This window comes from Gopherus evgoodei, chromosome 1 (genome assembly GCF_007399415.2).
Source record: "Gopherus evgoodei ecotype Sinaloan lineage chromosome 1, rGopEvg1_v1.p, whole genome shotgun sequence".
Lineage (NCBI taxonomy): Eukaryota > Metazoa > Chordata > Testudines > Testudinidae > Gopherus > Gopherus evgoodei.
In genome coordinates this window covers 254,462,051-254,480,894 of record NC_044322.1, presented here as the reverse complement: position 1 = coordinate 254,480,894, position 18,844 = coordinate 254,462,051, and the positions used below count along the sequence as shown (strand labels likewise).

Sequence of the window (18,844 nt, the reverse complement as noted above, 5' to 3'; positions counted from 1 at the left end):
TGAGTACATTTCTGCTGCTTTAGGAGAAGAAGAAAGGACTGATGTCACTTCACAGCTGAGAAGAATCGGTATTTTTAGAGAAGGCCAGGCATTAGAGAGAGGGCTTTGTCCCCCCGCCATCTTATCCGCTGGGATGGAGTGCTTTCTTGTGTTTCTTATCCTCCCCTTCCTCTTCCAGAGTTAGAAGATGAGGTTGTGATGTTGGTTGGAGAGGGGAGGCACAGACCCTTTTACCTCTAAAACCTGGTGGTGAGCACAGGTGCATAGTTTGGAGCAGAGCTGCCATTTATAAACAATCTAAATATTAACTGCCAATTTTTGCCCTGCCTTGTGCCCAAGATTAATATATAGGCTTGGCAGAATTCTATTTTTATTTTTTATAATTTCAAAAAGTAGTATCATTTTTATTTGTAAGTATTTAAAAATGTGTCTACTTAAATTTTCAGTTTGGGAAAATTATGGGATCAGGGGTCAGACAATAATTATGTAATGACCACTAGGTGTTGAGATTCAAGTAGTTGAACCATTAAAACACAACTTGTCAATGTCACATGTACAAAATATCCTTAAATCAAAGGCTAATAATTTGTCAAGCAGTATTTTTCTTACTTAGCCTGTCTGTAAATTTTGATTTTTACCAGCTGAAATGGTAAAAATGGTTTGAGTCTGTATATGGTGAAATCAACCTTTACAGAAATTTAACAATTTAAAATCTAATCTTTCCAAGCCTAATGATACATGGAGAAAGCAGGGGTGGTGGAATGATGGAACAGTTTTATGTCCAGCATCAAGTGAGGTGGGCAGTGCACTTCCAGTGGACTCTTCTGCAAGCCAAGCAGCTCCCTTTAAGGCTGAACTGCACTCTGACCTAGGGCCAGAGTCTGATATCCTTTGAATGGCAGTTAGTCAGTAAGAGGGTATAGCAGGATGCATCTCCACATCCTCTCTTAAATATGTAAGTGTGTCATTTTCTGAATGTCCCAGTCTCTAATAGCATTTAGAAACTTGTTTAATGGCTTTTCCTACTTAGTAGGATACTGATACTGCCTCGCCATAGTTTTTTCTGATGTTATTACATGCTGCATCACTAGTTTTAAGAATAATGCAGATGAGGTAATGTAGTAATGTTTTTATTTTCAGGCACATGAAACTCCAAATTTAAAAATCTAAATAAACAGGGAGCCAGGCAGTGGTTTACTTTTGAAAGTTTTTTCCTGAATACAATTGTTTGAAGTGGTCTTTTTTTTCTTTTTCCCCAAAACTGAACAGATGATGACTTCTGCAGTAAGTTTTAATTGCAATCTTCTAAGGCAGAATGGCTTTTAAAAAAAAGTCTGCTATAAAAGCAGCTGCTTTTAGAAGCAGTATGTTGTGATTCTTGCTTTAATTGCAAAATATTTTCTGGGTTTTAAAATAAAAGGAAAAATAATTAGCAATTTATGCTTTTTAAACAAAGGATAACATCTTCAAAAGAGACTCGGTGACCTAGCCACCTGAGTGCCATCCAAAGTCAGTGGGAGTTAGGCTGTTTTTGACACAGTACCCAAAAGCTTGAGACACAGGTAAGGCCTTTTGGTAATACTTAGACCAGCAAGGGCCAGCCAGACTCTTCCAGCAGACAGTTCCTACATCAGATCATATGCCATTTAAGTCCTTTTTGGCAGCTTGTGTGCAAGCAATATTTCATAATTATGAAATGGCCCCAGAAAACAGGACACTAATGGAGGCTTATGTTTGGCTGTCAGCAATATGTAAATCCTGTCAGCAGTGCTCATTAATTGTATAGTCCACAACTATGTTGTTTATATTTATTTGCAAATTCCATTTCTTAATAGCTAAAATAGACTCCAGGGTATATGACCATAAGGGAGGCGGAGGAAGTATTGTCAGGTCAGGTGATTAGTCTTTGCCTTTCATCTTGTGCCTTATAACACCATTTATGTCCAGCTATAATTGCCCATAAATACTCTGCCTGGATTACTAGAGGGTCTTATTGTTTGAAGATGATGTGTAAATGTCTCTCTTTTTTTGGTATTCTATATATTTCTGGTGTAATAATGCCTAGAGACCTCAGTCAGAATCAGGAATCCCTATGGGGTAAACACTTAGTAAGATACAATCTGTGCTGCAAAGAGCCTACAATTAATTAAAATTAATTAATTAATATGTATATGTAATTTTAATTAATGGATAACATTAATGTATTTTTCCATTTGTTTGATGCTACAGATGGAAAGAACTAAAGGTGCATTCAACAAATACATTATTTTAAAATTACCTTTCCACCCCACTTGCCAGCAGGCTGCCCAGAATGTCCTGGCTCCCTAGTTTACACTCAGAGGCATTGATAGAGCCACAACTCACGTATCTGGACTTCTGGGGAGGAGGATACATTTTAAAATAATTTTTGTATGGCATGCCCCTTTAATCCTTTCCTGCTTGGAGAAGTCAATACAAATATATTTTGTTCACATTAACAAAATTACAGGTCACTTTAATTTGTACCCTACACTAATCCAGATTATCATCTGGCATAAATTGTTTTAGCTCCACTGAAGTCAATGGAGCGATGCTGATCTTTTTCTGGACTGAGGATCTGACTCTTTGAATGTAGCCCCTAACAACATGTGAAGAATCATGACCCAACACACACAGACTTGGCCATTTGACTGATTCGCTTGCAGGAGAAAGCTTGTGTACCTGAAATTAAATAATTGATAATGTTGTGTGAAGGACAATAGTAGAATAAAGATGAATTATTAAAGCAGTCTCGCAATACAGTGTGGTACACCTGGATTGTGAAACCCTGCTGACTAGAAGTGATGATGGGTTGGGATGGAAGTCCTGTGTGGACCATTTGTTGGAGAGAGTTTTGTGGAGTCACTGCTGGCTTTTATATGTTCTGCCTCCCTAAACTAGCTAGAAATTCTCTCTCCCAGTCCTTCAGTCACTAAACAGTTTGCTGCTGCTGGCAACCAGTCTGTATTTAGGGCAGAACTGATTCCATATAGAGGTTTCTGAAGCCTGTAAGAGAGGATACTGTTCATGGTGCCTCACGTTGGGCATCCCTTATTAGACAGTTCATTAAGCATCATTGACTTTTTTTTCTTGAGTGTTGTGTCAATATCCACTGTAAGTACAGGCTATTATATGCAAATCATTGACATGACAGTCCATGGTACCTCTGTGTCACTAATCAATAGGGTAAATGGTCCCATACTAGAGAAATTATAGGATGCAGGTCGATAGAGTCCTGATGGCCTACCTTGACAATGTGAATTTGCCTGTGGTTGTGTTTTGCTTTAAAGGGGGCGAAGGTTTGGTAATCTTGCATTTATGAAAACTAGTTAATTTCTTCCTTCTCTCAAGTGGAAATGCACTGAATCCCAGTTTCGCTTAGCATTGATCTTTCATGTGACAAAACCACAAAATAAATTAGTGCAGTTGGCCAGTCTCTCTGCTATTTCTGATCTGGCCATCTCTAGAGCAGAGGAGTTGCAGGAAAATAGAACTGTGAGGAAGACTCCAGGATTTTTGGGAAAGATGAGGGAAAGGGACAGAGAATGTTGGTGGTGGGAAACTGCCTACAAAATTGGTTGATAAATTTAGGTTTTTTGCTGCATCCCAAAAGGTCTAGAACAACTAGTAAGCCCAGGTGATCATAATGTCTTATGATATGGCAGGCTGATGGGCTGCTCAAATACACAGTCCGATATCTTATCTTGGGACCGCCACTCTTTCTATCCTCTGTTTTCTCCTCTTTTTTAATCTATCTTTTCCATCTGTGTTTGTCTGTATTTCATCCTTTCTCTGTCAAATACTATGGTGAAAGCCACCAATGTAAGAAACCAGATAGATTTATTTCCTCTTTATTTCTCTCTCTCCTCTGTTTTGCTTTCTTCCCTCATTTCTTTATTCCCTGTATTCTGTCTTTCTCTTGCTTCAACCTTTCTTGAACTCCAACTACCTCTCCCCTCCCCCAAAACATCCTTTTTGGAACATTTTCCCCTTCCATATGGGGGAAGCCTCCATTTTTTTCTTTCTCTGCAGGGGCAGCTGCACAAGTCAAGCGGCGGTGCTCTACATAGAGAATGGATGCAGAGAGAGTTTGTCCAGTATGCTAATTAGCATCAGTTTCCCTCAGCTGCCTTTCTGAGTGTTTAAAGTGTTTCTGTGCATAATGAATCAAGCTCTATGTACAGCTCTGATTGCGTGACCCTTGCCAGCTTCCCTTTTTAGCCGGCTGTGTGTAAAGCTCTCAGGAGCTGACGCACAGTTTTGACCACTGAGGATGGCCAGTCATCTGCTGCTGCTCATGGTACAGCTAGCCCGGTAGCTGAAAGCCTTATAGGATGCATTTGTATGGTAGATCTGTTATCTAAGAACTTTGGGAGGATGCACTGGAGGAGTCGGTGTAAGCTACTCTGATTCAATACATCCTAACATTTTATTATGAATTCTCCCATTCCCCTAAAACACCTGTACACACCTGATCCTGAGATTTCCCCCTCCCTGTCACTCTGATATGTTACATGAAGAGGCTTGTTTGCCCGCGACACCAGCTATATTCAGCTGTCCTACATGGGCAGTTTGGTATACCAAGGGCCTAATTTCTCTTGCCTTGCACCTTTGTTAATTTTACACCAGTGCAAAGTGAGTGTAAAATGTTGCTAAATCAGAATGACAACATTTACATCCACTTTGCATTGACTATGCACTAAAGTTAATGACTGCACCACATTCAAGGCAAGGAGGGTCAGACTTTTTGTGTTTACTATACCTCCCCACTTCTGCATGGTGCTCTGTACAATTTGGGATGTCTGTGTCTAGGATTTGCTAAATACTTCGGAATGCAGAGCTGAAAATCATATTAGTGTTTCTTACTCATTAGTTTTTAATCTTGCTGCTGGGGCTGGGCCGGGCTTTGTGCTATCATATCAGTAGATGAAGAATTATCTAGATTTGTGGTATCATAAAGCTTATTGGAAATTACTCTGGTGCTTTAAGTGACTACATAAACTGAGCCATGTCAGAGAGAAAAATAAAATACTTCAATATAAGCCTTTTATGCTTTCATTCAAAATTAGCAATACTGCCTTACTCCAAAGTAGTAACCTTTTTAAAAGGTTTAAAACGTGTCTGGTATACTCTCTGCTGTTATCTTTGGTGATCTTGCCCTTGCTTCAAATTCTGGGTTCATCCAGGGTAGCATAAAGGTAGATTTGTTGTTATGAGAGTAACTATGCTAATGAGATGATATAATACAAAATTAAATCAATTTACCCAACACTTGCATGTCTGAGATCTAAGGCGTGCAGTCACAGTGGAAAAATAAATGTGCTGCCATATTCCCAAAACTATAATCCCAGAGAGACTGTCAATTATTAATCACATTGAAAAGTGTTTTACCTATTACTGTTGCTTGTAAGAACCAGTAAGATGGTTCTCAGTCTGTGGTTCATGAAACTCTGGTGGTCTGTAGAGAGCTGGCCAGTCACATGGTACCAACCTTTCTCTTTCTTGTTTCCAGTTGCTAAATCCCATTAAAAAGCAGATAATATGCATGAAATACTTCTCCATATAAGCAATTTTTCTTTAGTTGCCATAGGTACATTACATGACCCTGAAGAGGGAGGTGTCCATGAGACAGTGTATTAAAATGTTGTCTACACCGTGCAAAACATTGAAAATCCCTGTTATAATTTAAAAAGATTTGAGGAATAAATTAGCATTGTGCTTTTGACAGCACTCAGCATATAACCAGTTTCCTTATTTCTCCTGTATAGTCATTATCTGCTTTGGTTTGAATGGGTCTTTCACACAACAACAGGGTGAAGGAAAAGATTGTTGTTTTTAGTTGTGAAAAACACAAAAATTGTCAAGGAGAAATGGGCATAGATGTGGCGCCTGAAGTTACTTTTAATTTATTTTTCAAAATGGCTTAGGTTTCTAGTTATTGCCTTTTCATGGAATAAAACAGCTTTGCACTGCTTATTGTGTACTGTAGTTAACTATACATCAGTCAACTTTCTATTAATAGCTTTATCATGTATATTACTGCTAGAGCTGACTGAAAAATGCAGAAAAATTTTAGTGGTGAAATTTGTGGGCAAAAGTATTATTAGCAATAACTAGAGCTAGTTATGTAAATCTCAGCTGTCACAGTGGTTTTAAAACTTATTTGATCGTGCTTCCCCGTCTTTTTGTCTGTAATAGTTTATGCTCCCCCACCCCCCGCCAGGCACCCAGTCAGCAGCCACTGCTCTCTGGCTGCCCAACTCTGAAGGCAGAGTGGAGAATGGCGGCTGCTGGCTGAGTGCCCAGCTCTGAAGACAGTGCCACTGCCAGCAGCCACTGATGCTGGTCTCGGTGCTGCCTTCAGAGCTGGGCACCCAGCCAGCAGCCACTGCTCTCCAGCCGCCCAGCTCTGAATGTGCACAGTAAGTTTGTTCCCCCTGGCCAAAGCTTCTCCCGATCCCCCTCCTGCCCCCCCCCAATACATTCCATGCCCAGGACTGGCCTTAGGGTTAGGTGACCGCTGAGGGTGCCATGGTTGGGAGGCAGGGGTGCTGTCCAAGTGCTGCAAACTGGTGGGCCTGGGCTGCAGGAGTGGAGGTGAGTGCTGGTGATCATGGGGCTAGAGCCCTGCCTGGCCAGCTGGGCGGAGGGCGGGCAATACCAGCCTGGTAGAGAGGCACAGGCAGTAGGGCTCACCCCTGCGGAGCCAGTGGACCAGTCCCTGGGTCGCCCCCTTCCCACGGGCATAGCAGTCAGGTGATATATGGCTGGGGGAGCCCCTAGGCTCAGAAAGTCTTCCTTGTGCATGCTGCCGTGGGTGGCTGGAGAGCATACCATGCCACCCTTGCATCTGCGCTGCTGCTGGTGGCCACTCTGCCTTCAGAGCTGGGCGGCCGGAGAGTGGTAGCTGCTGGCTGGGAGCCCCCATGCAGGAGCTAGGAACTGCTGGGCTTGGCAGTTCATATCCCTGGCACCTCTGTGTTGGTCAAACTTAGGATCAGACAGATAGTGTTCATTTAGAGTTGCTGAATATGTGTGCTTTAGCTCACTTCTCAGTGCTGGGGGATCCTCGATTTCAGTAAGGCGTTTGACATGGTTCCGCATGGGGAACTGTTAGTTAAATTGGAAAAGATAGGGATGAATATGAAAGTTGTAAGGTGGATAAGGAACTGGTTAAAGGGGAGACTCCAGCGGGTCGTCTTGAAGGGTGAACTGTCAGGCTGGAAGGAGGTTACTAGTGGAGTCCCTCAAGGATCGGTTTTGGGACCGATCTTATTTAACCTTTTTATTACCGATCTTGGCACAAAGAGCGGGAATGTGCTAATAAAGTTTGCGGATGACACGAAGTTGGGGGGTATTGCTAACACGGAGGAGGACAGGGATACTATTCAGGAAGATCTGGACCACCTTGTGAACTGGAGTAAGAGTAATAGGATGAAATACAATAGTGAAAAGTGCAAGGTCATGCACTTAGGGATTAATAATAGGAATTTTAGATACACGTTGGGGACGCATCAGTTGGAAGCGACGGAGGAGGAGAAGGACCTTGGGGTATTGGTCGATAGCAGGATGACTATGAGCCGCCAATGTGATATGGCTGTTAAAAAAGCAAATGCGATTTTAAGATGCATTAGGCGAGGTATTTCCAGCAAGGATAAGGAGGTGTTAGTACCGTTATATAAGGCGCCGGTGAGACCGCATCTGGAATATTGTGTGCAGTTCTGGTGTCCCATGTTCAAGAAGGATGAATTCAAACTGGAACAGGTCCAGAGACGGGCTACTAGGATGATCCGGGGAATGGAAAACCTGCCTTATGAAAGGAGACTCAAAGAGCTTGGCTTGTTTAGCCTGGCCAAAAGAAGGCTGCGGGGGGATATGCTTGCTCTATATAAATATATCAGGGGGGTTAATGTTAGGGAGGGAGAGGAATTATTTAAGTTTAGTATTAATGTAGGCACGAGGACGAATGGGTACAAACTGGATATTAGGAAGTTTAGACTTGAAATTAGATGAAGGTTTCTAACCATTAGGGGAGTGAAGTTTTGGAACAGCCTTCCGAGGGAAGTAGTGGGGGCAAAAGACTTATCTGGCTTCAAGACTAAACTTGATAAGTATATGGAGGTGATGTTATGATGGGATAGTTTAATTTGGGCAATTGATCGTGGATTATCACCTGATAAATCTGCTCAGTGGTTTGCGGGGAGATGTTGGATGGGATGGGAACTGAGTTACTGCAGAGAATTCCTTCTTGGGTGCTGGTGGGTGAGTCTTGCCCACATGCTCAGGGTTTAGCTGATCGCCATATTTGGGGTCGGGAAGGAATTTTCCTCCAGGGCGGATTGGCAGGGGCCCTGGAGGTTTTTCGCCTTCCTCTGCAGCGTGGGGCATGGGTCGCTTGCTGGTGGATTCTCTGCAGTTTGAGGTCTTCAAACCAGTTTTGAGGATTTCAATAACTCAGTCCTGGGTTAGGGGTTGTTATAAAAGTGGATGGGTAGGGTTCTGTGGCCTGCCTTGTGCAGGAGGTCAGACTAGATGATCATATTGGTCCCTTCTGACCTATGAGTCTATGAGTCTATAAAAAAGATGGATCCAAATTCAATTAAGTCAATATGATTACTCCAGAGACGCACTAGAGCTAATAAATAAACTGTCAGCAGTGTTGTTCGCTCTTGTAGTACTGTGCAAGCAAACTGGGAACAGGCTTTAGTTGTATTGTGTATACCAGGCAGTGTTAGTGTATCAATCAGCAGTCTGACCTATCAAGAAAAGTATGATGAGGTCATACTGTATTTTCCTTTATAGCCCAGTGAAGCTCGCAGATTCTGTTTCAATTCAAACAGATGCCGATCTCCAGCATGCAGCAAGAAGGAAGAGAGAGGTAAACCAGTGACAGTGCAGGTAAAGGTGTATCAGTTGCTTGTGATTATTTTGGCCTTTCCTAATTGGGTACAAAAGTGGTATTTCTCTTTGCATTTCATATGTAGCCATAGTTCATCTCAAGTAAGACTCTATAACATGTTTCTACTTAAACATAAAATTCTTGCTTACATTTATTTTGAAAAATAGAAACCTCACTTACTATTCAGTATTTTATTACTTGCGTTGAAAACCAATGTTGCAATTAGAGCTGTGAGAATAAGTGATATTTCAGTTTGCTGGCAATTCCAAAAATTGGAAGGGGGAAGAAGAATAGTTCAGACTGAACCAAAACCAAGACTTTTCTGAATATTTCATGAATTGAAAAAGTTGGGAAAATTTTGTTTCAGATTGACCAGAATGAAATGTTTTATTTCCAGGCATTTTTTTTAACTGCTCTTGCAATTTTTAAAATTTCTTACAAAAGGAATTTCATTTTTAATGTCAGAAAGCAATTTTATAGCAAGGTTTGGATTAGAATGTCTGACCATCATGTTTTAGCACAAACAGATGGGACCATAAAATAGCCCATATTGATCAATGAATAGTGATTATGAAAGTGCTTGGAATATAATTACTGCTGGGCTCCCTTTTATATAAAATTATATCTGTTCTTCCCTCCCTGCCCTCCTCCCTCCCCCCTCCCCCCCGATTCCACTGAGTTCAGTGGGAGCAAATGGGATTTGGTTATTTTCGTTTACATGATGAGATGCAGTATACACTGTGCTTTTTTATTTAAACTGTTCATTGTTTTTGGTGCCCAGCATACAACTAAAAAGAAAAACCCAAATGTGTGACTCTACCCTCAAAAGCATTTTGGGTTTTTGCCCATGCAACAACAAAATAGTAGAGGAGGGAATTGAAAATGATACGGAAAGTATGTAACTAAGTACATGTACATAAGTAGCTATACAGCTGCATATTTTTCTATAACTGAGGCTTCAAGATTCAGCATTTCTTGTGAAATATCAGTCTGCCATAACTGTAAGTTATGGGAATAATAACAATCTTGTATGAAGCAAAGGTCCTAGCTCTTAAGTGAATACATTTGGGAGAGGTGTTACCAGAGTGTTGTTCATGATAATTTGTTCCTAGTGCCCTTGCTATAGTGATTATACGATATTTTTGTGGATGTATAACTACAAAAATACCTAGACAGTTTAAAGAGATCCTGTCAAGGTTGTTGGGTTCAGATTTTAACTTTTTATAGGCCCAGATGACAGCTGTTTTCCTAGTCCATGTGGATCAAAATCTGGGAGTGAGGCCTATCGCAGTAACTGATTTATGTCCTAATACAAGACATTTTTATACAAGAAAATAAAACTGAAAAAACAACATAGATATTGAACCTGTCAAACACTTACGTACACTCATAACTTTGCTTCCCTCAACAGTCCCACTGAAGTCAACTGAATTATTCATGTGAGCCAAGTTTTGCATGTGTTAAATGCTTTGCAGGAGCAGGGTCATAGTATACAATGGCTGTTGTTCATTTTAACCCACTGTCTGTAAAGTTACGTGGGGCTCAGGGACAGCTGTATAAAAGTAAATTGTGCCTCTGCCCTATACTTGGCTTCAACAAGTTTATGCATTGTGATGGACATGGAGCTGCTATGTAATCCAGGTAATGAGATAATTTTATGAATACTGTATATGACCTAGTCAGTGAGATGAAGTTACTGTATGAAATACACTGCTCCAGTTTAATAGGGGGGCTAAATGAAAAACAGGAAAAGCAACATGATGGATCTAGTTAAGAAACATCTGAGCAAACACTTGCGAGAGTGGGGGGAATCAATTACAGAACAAGGCCCTATTTCTAGGCCCCAGCCCAAAGTGACAGCTGTTTTGCCAGGTTAGGAGCCTAATGATCAAAAGGACATTCAACAATTTAAAAGCCACTCCTCCAGAGAAAAAGGGGAGTGCATTGTTAGGTGCTCTCCAGGTGGGACAGTTTGACCTAGAGAGAAGCTCTGCAGAGAGAGTTTGAGTCTCCCTTCACCAGACCCAGGGAATAGTAAGCCTCAGGGAGAGGCAACCATACATATACACTGGCTTATTGTTTTGAGATCAGTTTTCTCCTGGATGGTTTAACTCTAAATAAATAATACACCTCTACCCAGATATAATGCTGTCCTTGGGAGCCAAAAAATCGTACTGCGTTGTAGGTGAAACCGCGTTATATCAAACTTGCTTTGATCCGCTGGAGTGTGCAGCCCTCCCCTCGAGCACTGCTTTACCACTTTATATCCAAATTTGTGTTATATTGGGTTGCATTATATTGAGGTAGAGGTGTACTTTGCTTAACAAAGGCTGTTTGGTTACTGTTTACCACTGTCATTACTCTCAGCTGGAGCAGAACTGCAGGCACTGAAGGTAAGTCAGGCCTACTTAGGTGATCACAGTTGTTCCTAGGGGACTGCAGACCTAGATCCTGTCTGAGAGTGGGAGAATGGCATGATTCCACCCCAGGAGAGGTGATGGCTTGAGGGCCAAGACCAGAGTGGGGATGCCCTCAGAGATCAGGAGAGGTCAGAAATGCAGTTAGCCTTGAAATCATGATGTTTCCCCTGTTGTGTTATGTAATCCTCTTACAGTAGCTAGGTTGCAGTAGCACTGCTCTTCTTTCCATTTTAGTGACTGCTGAGGGCTTGCCTACATGGAGATATAGTGCACAGCAAACTGGGGTGTAAATCTATAGTGCACTAGCTTGCTGTACGCTAACTGGCCATGCGGACCCCTCTCCCCCTCACTAAGCATTCTGTGCTTTGATCTACTGCTGTTTGAAATAGCAATAGGCTGAAGAGCACTGCAGAACTTTTAGTGTGCAATAAGAGTCCACACGGTGACTTAATGCATTGGTGATTTATACCCTGGCTTGCCCAGCACTTACTCAGGCTCTGAGTCCGGTTCAGCCTCCCCCAGTGAGAGGTATCTTATTGGGAAAACAATCTCTATGTGAATCTCTTCTCTGACCCTGGCTTCTGGCACTCACACCTGATCTGTCTTTTTATAGTCAATATTCAGGAAGGAATGGTGCACTAGGAATAACATCTGAATCTAGTTCTCATTTTTTTGCCCTTCAAAAAATGGTGTCTGTTTTTATCCTTGTTATGCTGAGACAATAGAAAGGATTGAGCTTTACCATAATCTAGAAGATGAGATGAAGGATGATTTTATGATTAAAGTGTAGGATTGGGATTCTGAAAACTGGACTCAAATGCTGGCTCTGACACAGATGCTCTATGTGACTTGGACAAGTCAGTTCCCGCTCTGTAAAGTGGGAATAATATAATAATTCCTTTCTCCCACCATTTGTCTTGTGTTTTTTTAAGACTATCTACTTCTGTCTTGCTATCTGAATGTACAGTATGTAGCACAATGGGTGTCAATCTTTGGAGCCTCCAGTTTCTACTTCAGTACAACTAATAATGAAATAATAATTGATTGCTAATTAAAGTTTGGCAAAAATAATACTGATGTCTGGAAACCTAGATAAGCAATCTTTTTTTATTTCAGTGTCACTTTGTTTCAGCATTTTCAGTTTGAAGATGAGATATTTTAGACAAAACAAGTGCATTAAAAGAATACTATTGAAGTTGCAATATCAGCAGTCAAAAGTTAGGAAATGCCAGAAATGAGGTTGCCGGTACAACCTTAATTTGGCCCTCTTGTGTGTACACATTACATAGGGTGACCAGATGTCCCGATTTTATAGGGACAGTCCCGATTTTTTGGGTTTTTTCCTTGTATTGGCTCCTATTACCCTCGTCCCAATTTTTCACACTTGATGTCCAGTCACCCTAACATTATGGTACAGTGTTAATTACACAGTCGCATACTATTTATTCCACAGGACCTCTGCTTCATTCAATCCATGAGATGCATGATGCTCACTTAATGAGCAGCTATTTAATATTTTGATTTTTTCCTCATTGTTCAGTTTGTGGCCCCAGGCCTGCTATTTAAACTGCTCTGAAGAAAGGCATATTAACTTCCTCCTGAAGTTTTCTGTTCACTGCCAGCCTTAATTCTAGTGTTTCCTAACTTTTGGATGCTTGACTTTGCAACCTTAATAATGCTCCTTTAATGGATATGTTTTGTGTGTAATTTCCTAGCTTTTTAAAAAAACATGACCACCCCCCTGAAATTCCTTCATAGACTATCAGGGTTGGAAGGGACCTCAGGAGATCATCTAGTCCAACCCCCTGCTCAAAGCAGGACCAATCCCCAGACAGATTTTTGCCCTAGATCCCTAAGTGGCCCCCTCAAGGATTGAACTCACAACCCTGGGTTTAGCAGGCCAATGCTCAAACCACTGAGCTATCTCTTCCCCCATTGAATCCCAATGGTTCTTCATCAGGGTCGGAATCTTTAGTTCTTCTTCGAGTGATTGCTCACATCCATTCCAGTTAGGTGTGCGCGCCGCACGTGCACGTTCGTCGGAAACTTTTTACCCTAGCAACTCCAGTGGGCCGGCAGGTCGCCCCCTGGAGTGGCGCCGCCATGGCGCCCAATATATATCCCTGCCGGCCCGCCCGCTCCTCAGTTCCTTCTTACCGCCGTGTCGGTCGTTGGAACTGTGGAGCGCGGCATAGCTGTCCTCCACGTCCCTAGCTCTCCTAGTTCTCTATCGTTTATCTATCGTTCATCTCTAGTCCATTATAGTTGTTAATTAGTTGGTTAAGTAGATAGTTAAGTTAAATAGTTGTTAAGTAGTTCTTCGTCGGGGGCTTAGCCCTTCCCGGCACCCGGCGCCAGGCTCATGCCTGTTTCGCCGGGCTTCAAGCAGTGTGCGGCCTGCAAGAAGCCCATGCCTACCAGCGATCCCCACGAAGCGTGCCTGAAGTGCCTCGGGGAATCGCACAGATCTGACAAGTGCCGCATCTGTAAGGCTTTTAAGCCAAGGACAAAGAAGGAGAGGGACCAAAGGCTCCGGACTCTCCTCATGGAGGCGGCACTTGACCCGACGGCTTCGCAGGCCGTGGTATCGGCACCGGCACCGGATCGCTCCGGCACCGAGAAGACTCCTCGGCACCGACCCTCTCCGGCACTGGAGTCAGAGCCAAGGCCGTCGAAGTCTGATACTCCGGCCAGGAAGACCCGGCTAGAGCGCCTGGCCTCGACATCGGCCGTGGCGCCGCCGGCACCGTCAGCACCGTTGACTCCGGGCCCGGCGGGTCCGTTGAGTCCGGTACCGCCGAGCTCCCCCATGAGATCTGGGGTTGAGATAGTGGTCCCGTCCACACCGGAGACCTTCGCCTCGGCTCGGGACCTTATTGCCCTGACTGAGCCCACTCGGCTGCCACCCCCGGTACCTCCGGTGCAGGTCGTGTCCAGAGGCAAGCCCATGATATCGGCACCGCCCAGAGGCAGTCGTTCACGATCCAGGTCCCGACGTCTTGGGCGCTCCAGATCCCGACGCTGCTCGCAGTCCCGGCACCGCTCCCCTCAGCGGTACCGGTCGCACTCGCGGCACCGGTCGGCATCGAGACGGTCGCGGTCAGGCTCCAGTCGTCGACACCGGCACCGCGATTCCAGGAGCGGGTCCCGACGCTACTCGCCGCACCGGTCGACCTCCCGGCACCGAGCTGGTGGCAGGTCCCGGTCTCGGTCGACCTCCCGGCACCGAGCTGGTGGCAGGTCCCGGTCGACCTCCCGGCACCGAGCTGGTGGCAGGTCCTGGCACCGAAGCGGCGCCCGGTACCGATCAGGATCCCGGCACCGTGACAGATCCCGGTCCCGATCCCGATCCCGGCACCGATATGACTCCCGGCACCGGTCCCCGGCACCGAGACGATCCTCCGTGCCGGCCCGCGCAGACCCTTACCATTCAGGGTCGGCCCCACCATGGCCCTCGAGACAGCCGTCCGTATCTTCCCAGACGGACAGCGGGTATGCGCTGGGCACCGACAGGCGGCGCTGTTCGGTGATCCGCCGCTGCAGGACCAAGGCCCACAACAGTGGGGATTCTGGACACCCTGGGCATACCATCAGGCCCAGGGCCCCCAGCAGCTCCCTGCTAGACCGGCGACTGCGGAGCGTAGGGCCCCTGAAGCCTCGTTGTCTCGCCCCCCTCCCTCCCCGGAAGGGGAGGAAGGGTCCAAGCAGCAGGACTCCGCTACGGCTCCGGAGGCAGAGGCGAGGGCTGAGGAAGACCCTCAGTTAGACACTCTCGTGCCTGGGGTCTCATCTTCCTCCTCCCCGGATGAGGCGGTGGCGGGTACCTCCTCCAACAGTCCCCCCCCGCTGGATCTCAGGGCGCACCAAGACCTCCTCAGGCGCTTGGCTCAAAATCTGAGTCTGCAGGCAGAGGAGGTCTTGGAGATAGAGGATCCAATTGTAACCATCCTCTCTTCTGATGCTCCCACCAGGGTCGCCCTGCCCTTCATACGGACCATCCAGGCCAACGCCAATACCATCTGGCAGTCCCCGGCCTCCATCCCTCCGACAGCGAAAGGGGTCGAGAGGAAGTACATGGCCCCTTCTAGGGGATACGAATATCTCCATGTACACCCGACTCCGGGTTCACTGGTGGTGCAATCAGTGAACGATAGGGAGCGTCACGGCCAGGAGGCTCCAGCCCCCAAATCCAGAGAAGCCAGGCGGTGGACCTCCTTGGCCGTAAGGTGTACTCGGCTGGGGCGCTGCAGCTCAGGGTCTCCAACCAGCAGGCCCTGCTGAGCAGATATGCCTTTAATTCCTGGGTGGCAGTGGACAAATTTAAGGAGCTGCTGCCACAGGATGCTCGCCAAGAGTTTACGGCCATCTTGGACGAAGGCAAGAAGGTCGCACGCACGGCCTTACAAGCCTCCTTGGACGCTGCGGACTCGGCTGCCCGTACCCTCGCGTCAGGAGTTACGATGCGTCGCATCTCCTGGCTGCAGGTTTCCGGACTTCCGCCGGAGCTCCAGCATACCATACAGGACCTTCCTTTCGAAGGCCAGGGCCTGTTTTCTGATAAGACAGACCCCAGACTCAAGAGTCTAAAAGACAACCGGGTTATTATGCGGTCCCTCGGGATGCACACCCCCGTGACGCAGCGTAGATCCTTTAGGTCGCAACAACAGCAGCAACGTAGGCCGTTTTCCCAGTTCCGCCAGCGGCAGGACCTTTACAGGCGCCGCGGCAGGAACGGAAGGCGCAGACAGTCGGGGAACCAAGGGGGGCAGAACCAAGGCTCCTCAAAACCCCCGCCTGGTCCTAAGCCTTCATTTTGAAGGTGCGCCCGAGGGCGCGGTAACAGTTTCCCCTATGGATCCTTCCCCCCCGTTTTCCAACCGCCTTTCGTTTTTCCTCCCGGCGTGGTCCCAAATAACATCGGACCGCTGGGTCTTGAGCATGGTGCAGTCGGGATACCGCCTGCAGTTTGTTTCATTTCCTCCTTCCCGCCCTCCTTCCTCGTCCCTCTTCAGGGACCCCTCTCACGAGCAATTCCTTCGGCAGGAGGTGCAGACGCTCCTCAGCAAAGGAGCTATAGAGGCGGTTCCGGAAAACGAGAAAGGCAAGGGGTTTTATTCCCGCTACTTTCTGATCCCCAAGGCCAAGGGGGGCCTCAGGCCTATCCTCGACCTGCGAGAACTCAACAAATACCTCGTGAAGTTGAAGTTCCGCATGGTATCCCTGGGGACCATTATTCCATCCCTGGATCCGGGAGACTGGTACGCCGCCCTCGACATGCAGGATGCGTATTTCCACATTGCCATTTGGCCACGCCACAGACGCTTTCTCCGCTTCGTTGTGGGGGCTCTTCATTATCAGTTTGCAGTCCTCCCATTCGGCCTGTCCACGGCCCCGAGGGTGTTTACAAAATGCATGGCAGTTGTCGTGGCGCATCTTCGGCGCAACCGTGTCCACGTGTTCCCTTATCTGGACGACTGGTTGATTCGGGGCACGTCGGAACAGCAAGTCAACAGCCATGTCCGCGTGATCACCGGCATGTTTGCAAGTCTGGGCCTCTTGATAAACACAGACAAGTCCACCCTGAGGCCCACGCAGAAGGTGGAATTTATCGGGGCCGTCCTGGACGCCACTGTGGGCAGGGCCTCCCTGCCTCTGCAACGGTTTCAGACCATGGCGGCAATCGTTCAACGTTTGCGGTCAGCCCCATTGACGTCAGTGAGGACATGTCTAACCCTGTTAGGCCACATGGCGGCGTGCACCTTTGTGACCGACTACGCTCGGCTCCACATGAGGCCTCTCCAGCTGTGGCTTATCAGTCATTACAGGCCGGCAAGGCAACCGTTAGACATGTTAGTCACAATCCCCCAGAAGGTCTTAGATTCTCTCGGCTGGTGGTTAGACCAGTCCGTATTATGTGCGGGTCTTCCCTTCCACCCCTCTCAGCCCTCGGTATCCCTGACAACGGATGCCTCAGACCTAGGCTGGGGGCCCACCTAGGGGCCCTGCGGACACAGGGCCTGTGGTCCCAGGAGGAGGTGGGGCTACACATCAACATGCGGGAGTTGAGAGCGGTCCGCCTTGCTTGTCAAGCGTTCTGTCATCAGCTTCAGGGTCGTTGTGTCGCCGTGTTCACGGACAACACGACGACCATGTACTATATCAACAAGCAGGGCGGCACCAGGTCCTCCTCCCTGTGCCACGAGGCGATACGACTCTGGGACTTTTGCGTAGCCCACTCCATTCACCTCAGGGCTTCCTTCCTCCCTGGAGTACGGAACACGCTGGCGGATCGATTGAGCAGATCCTTCCTGTCACACGAGTGGTCCCTTCGCCCGGACGTCGCTCTCTCCATTTTCCGGAGGTGGGGTTATCCCCGGGTGGACCTCTTCGCGTCCAAGGGGAACAGGAAGTGCCAAGCGTTCTGCTCCTTTCAGGGCAGGGAGCCGGGGTCGATAGCGGATGCCTTCCTCATCCAGTGGTCGACCCACCTGTACTATGCGTTTCCCCCGTTCCCTCTGGTCCACAAGGTCCTCCTGAAGGTGCGCAGAGACAGGGCTCTCGTGATCATGGTGGCCCCGGCATGGCCCAGGCAGCACTGGTACACCATGCTGCTGGACTTGGCCATAGCCGACCCAGTTCCCCTGCCCCTTCATCCGGACCTGATTACCCAGGACCACGGGACCCTCTGTCACCCAGACCTGCAGTCGCTGCACCTAGCGGCGTGGCTCCTGCGTGGCTGACTGGTTCCGAGCTGCGCTGCTCCACGCCTGTGAGAGAGGTGCTCTTGAGCAGCAGGAAACCGTCCACAAGAGCCGCATATTCAGCGAAATGGAAGCGCTTCTCCTGTTGGTGCGTAGAGAGAAATCTCCGCCCTATGGAAGTTTCGATAACCGAAATCTTAGACTACGTTTGGTCCCTCAAAGGGCAAGGTCTGGCCTTATCGTCGTTGCGAGTCCACCTAGCAGCTATCTCCACCTTTCACCCGGGTGCGGACGGTCGCTCCGTTTTTTCTCACCCGACGGTGTCGAGATTCCTGAAAGGGCTGGAACGTTTATTCCCTAACGTCCGTCCCCCTGCTCCAACCTGGGATCTTAACCTGGTGTTGTCCCGGCTCATGGGGCCCCCCTTTGAGCCGTTAGCTACTTGCTCCCTGCTCTACCTCTCTTGGAAAACTGCCTTTCTAGTGGCTATCACCTCAGCTAGACGGGTGTCGGAGCTCCGAGCTCTTGTGGTAGACCCCCCATATACGGTCTTCCACAAGGACAAGGTGCAGCTGAGACCACACCCTGCTTTTCTGCCCAAGGTGGTCTCAGCCTTCCACGTCAACCAAGAGATTTTCCTTCCGGTTTTTTTCCCAAAACCTCACTCCTCAGGCAGGGAGCAGCAGCTCCACTCGCTGGATGTCCGTAGGGCTCTCGCGTTCTACATAGCGAGGACTAAGCCCTTCCGAAAATCCCCCCAGCTTTTCGTGGCGGTAGCAGATCGTATGAAAGGGCTTCCTATCTCC

The 18,844-nt window shown here is 47.0% G+C and overlaps 1 protein-coding gene across 1 annotated transcript in view; it reads left to right on the top strand.

Annotated features, from left to right (window-relative positions):
- TMTC1 (transmembrane O-mannosyltransferase targeting cadherins 1) overlaps positions 1 to 18,844 on the top strand; it is a 227,375-nt gene that overhangs the window by 25,345 nt on the left and 183,186 nt on the right.